The following is a 3,999-nucleotide window of genomic DNA, read 5'->3' on the forward strand; positions in this document are numbered from 1 at the left end:
ATGCATTGGAGAAGGAAATGGCAACCCACTCCAGTGTTCTTGCCTGGAGAATCCCAGGGACCGGGGAGCCTGGTAGGCTTCCGTCTCTGGGGCCGCACAGAGTCGGACACGACTGAAGCAACTTACCAGCAGCAGCAGCATAGACAAGTTGACTATAAGAAGTTGAACAAAAAGAAGTCAGCATTTTCCTAAGCTGCAATCTATCACTGACAGATATGCAGTGCGACATTTGTTGACTTTAATTCTTTATTTAAAAAAATTATATACCAATATTGATTTCCTGGATGTGATAAATACACCATCATAATGTAAGATGTTATTAATAGAGAAAACTACTAGAGCTCACTATACTGTTCTAAAATTATTCCAAAATGAAAAGTTTATTTAAAAAAAAAATGAAGTAAAAAAAATGCCACTGCTTTTGGATTATAAAAATACTAAAAGTCATTCTAAACCTCTTCACAGACATAAATACTATTTCTTTACAATAGGAATCACTATTATATTCCACTTCTGAAACATTTTCTCTGCAAAACAACAGGCAGAATTTTAAGAATGGAACACTTCACAGATTCTGATTTTCTTGGGTATACATAGTAAAACATTCAAGTGAACATGTCACTAAGCAAAGTATGTTCACATTTAATAATTACACCATATACTAAATAAATTATATACTTTCTACAAAGTATATGCAACTAAAGAATATATAATGTTCTATTGCCAAAATATTTTCAAGGCTGTTTTATTCCCTTATATTCCTTACTATTACAACAGTCAATTGTGATAATAAACTAAAGTATGTCACTACTGAGGGCATAGAAAATATGATACATGTATATCATACTCCAACATAACTGCTACAGTTTTAAACCAAAAAGTTATGTATTGGGAAAAAGAGAAAAACTCAATTTGCCTAACAGTACAAAGGACACTGAATTGTCATCTGCAAGCATCTTACTTTCTTAAAGGTTTAAGAGAAACAGAATTTAATATTAGAAAAATGATTATTTTTCCTTAAACTGAGACTTCATATATTTGTAGTCAAATTCTGTTAAGAGTATATATGTGTATATATATATATACACACACACACATACATACATACATATACACAACTTGATAATATTGATTCACTAAATCAATGTGAATAACTCTTAAATTCACTTCCACTTACTGGTTCCCCTCTCCTTACAAAGGTCATTGTTTAATTGAAAGGGGAAAGTGCTTATGAAAAAAAAAAAAGCCAAAATAAGGGACAGGTATGTAAAAGAGAAACGAAATATTGATCGGTACAGAAGAATGAGCACAAAACTTCCTGAAATGATGGGAAACCTGATGATAGGGTACTTGAATACTTAGGGATATTAAATTGGGTGCAAAATTGGGCAGTACAATCTTTATTTTCAGTTGAAGTAGACAATCACCTGAACTCTGGGGGAGGTGGAGGGCATAACATCTACTTTCTTTCTTTCTTCTGTTTTGGTGCTTAAAATGGAGTGGCTAAAAATCTTAAAACTGGAAGGATCAGTCCCCTTCAAAGATATAAAGATAACCCTAGGTAAATTACTGAGTTTTTTTCTAACATTCACAAGGAGTATAGAGTGAAATGAACATAATGTAAATCAACTCATTGTTTGGGCACTTTCAAATTAGTTGCCAAGAAAGGAGTGAAAACTTGATAAGCAGGCTCCAGTTTCCATGTGTTAAGAAATCTTAAAACTGTGGGAGCACAATAAATTTAAAAGGAAGAAAAGTAAACAAGGAAAATGCTAAGCAGTGAAACACTGATGTGAACAGGGTATAAAGGATTTTCTTTAAAGAAAAAGCTATAAAGAGTTCCATTGTGCTTTTAAATTACAAATTTGGATTTCTTTGATTTAAGCTGAGTCTGATTTTAAAGTATGTGTCAGAATGTCCTGATCCATTTAAATATTCAAACTGTTGATGCTATTTCTTACCTATCTTGGGGAAAAATTAAATATAAATCAAAATCTTAAGGAAGCCCACATTTTCAAATAGGTAAATAGCTATTTTGAATGAAGCAACAAAGTAGTATGCTTTTTATCCTCCCCCTCTGGCACAGAAAGTGCACTTCTGAACCGCAAACCAGGTATGTTCAGACCACTGACTGCAGCAGTTCCAGGTCTTGAGCCTTTTTCTCAAGAACCAAGCAAAAAACGCACAAATTCACTAAAATAAGTGACAAGAGAAAGCAGGCAAATCCCAGGTGGCTTGTCTGCCTTTTTCCAGGAAAAATGTGGCCTCAGCTTTCATGAATGTATATTTTGTCTTGATAGGAATGCATATTTAATCATCAAAGCAAAAATTTTTACACTCAAACATAAGATCCTTTAGTAGAGATTTTTAAAGTTTTTTTAAGCCACAAATAAAACTTAAATTTAAAAAGTGATGCCAAACTGTTTTGCAGGCACAAGAAAGGTGAGAGCAGGGAAAGATTAGATCATCCAGACGGGGACTTTGAAAGACACTTGTAGTTTACTTGTGAAGCTTCATTTAGCATTGAGGTACAGGGGAAATGCTGTTCCTGGTGACAGCGCAGTGGGAATTCCCACTCCAACAACCCATGAAATGTTACTGCATAATTATTCACCTTCTGAGGCCCATTAGAACTTATCAGCAGAGAAAGAAATTTAATTTAAACTCACCCCTCGGTGGTAAAGAATGACCGAGACACGAGATCAAAGCCGGAAGCTCTGTCCTCCAGTGGTTTGCAACACCTAGGCACAATAGGGTGAGAGAACGCGACATTCCAGCACTTTCCGGCTTTCCGGACCCTGGAGAGAGGGGTGGAGGTGGGGGCTTCCACACCGGCTGGTTTGAGGGAAGGACTCCGGAGGTGGATGTGTCAAATACACCCTTGAATTCCAGAAGGCCAGACTGCTTCTACCCTGAGGCTTCAGGGGCTTTTCGAGAGAGGCCCAAACTGCAGACCAGTTAAGCCATTCCTCTCCCTTCCCTGCTACTGGGATTGCGGGTCAGTGGTGCCGGTGGATTTAACCACAAACTGGACATGATTGGAGCCATAGCACACGCAGGTGTGCAGCTCTGCGAACTCTTGAATATTGAAGCAGACGCTTAGATTGCAGCACATCACAGGGCACTTTAAAAGCCTGTAGATGGTGCATGCATAACCAAAAATAAACTCCAAATTTAATCCCTGGCACATCTAGAGAGTACAAAGTGGAACTCAGATCCAAACCTACTGAGAGGGGCCTCTGTTCCTCAGTCCGCCCCAGGGAGCACCAGGTACATTCTCAAAGTAAAGATGATCTTTAAAGGAAGTATGGTACTTTTTCTGAAGGACTGACCCGTTCCTCCCTTCAGATGTCACCAAAATACGGGGCCGGGAGAATACTGCTGGCACTCCTCAAATATTCAGCTGCCAGAAGCGTGGACGGGCAAGAAGGGAGAGGAAGAAGCCCAAAAGAGGTTGTTGGGTTTTAGGTACAACGCAGCAAAGACAAGTTGAATCAGCTCAACAGGTACAGTGATTATGTATCTATATATACCTGTCGATAAGATTCTCTTCTAGGTCGTCATTTAAGTGGCTAAACTGTTCTTTTGATTCCTGAAATCAAAAATCAGTCAATCGGTCCTGATTTTGCTTCCCTTATGCCAATAGTGTGAGAAAAGGTGCACAAATTCCTTCATTTGAGTCCGGCAAACCCTTAATAAAATGACAAGAGTAGCAGTTTGTTAAACTGCTACAGGGCCAGAAACGGGTAAGAGACAAGCAAAAGTGAACAGAGTACTTTAGCCAGAAAAGAGCACAGTCGATGCTATACCAAAGAAATCCAACAGGTTCAGGAAGAAGGATCTTGGCCCGCCACGCCGCGGTAGGCCCGGGTAGCACCGGCAGGACGCGGCACTTGGCCTGCCATACCGGGATAGGGTGGGATAGAGGCCCGAGGGTCCCGGCGCTCGGATGGCCAAAGGCAGTGGGCGGATGCTGGTGATTTGGCGAGCAAAAGGAGG

This window comes from Bison bison, unplaced genomic scaffold (assembly GCF_000754665.1).
Source record: "Bison bison bison isolate TAMUID 2011002044 unplaced genomic scaffold, Bison_UMD1.0 scf7180017864275, whole genome shotgun sequence".
NCBI lineage: Eukaryota > Metazoa > Chordata > Mammalia > Artiodactyla > Bovidae > Bison > Bison bison.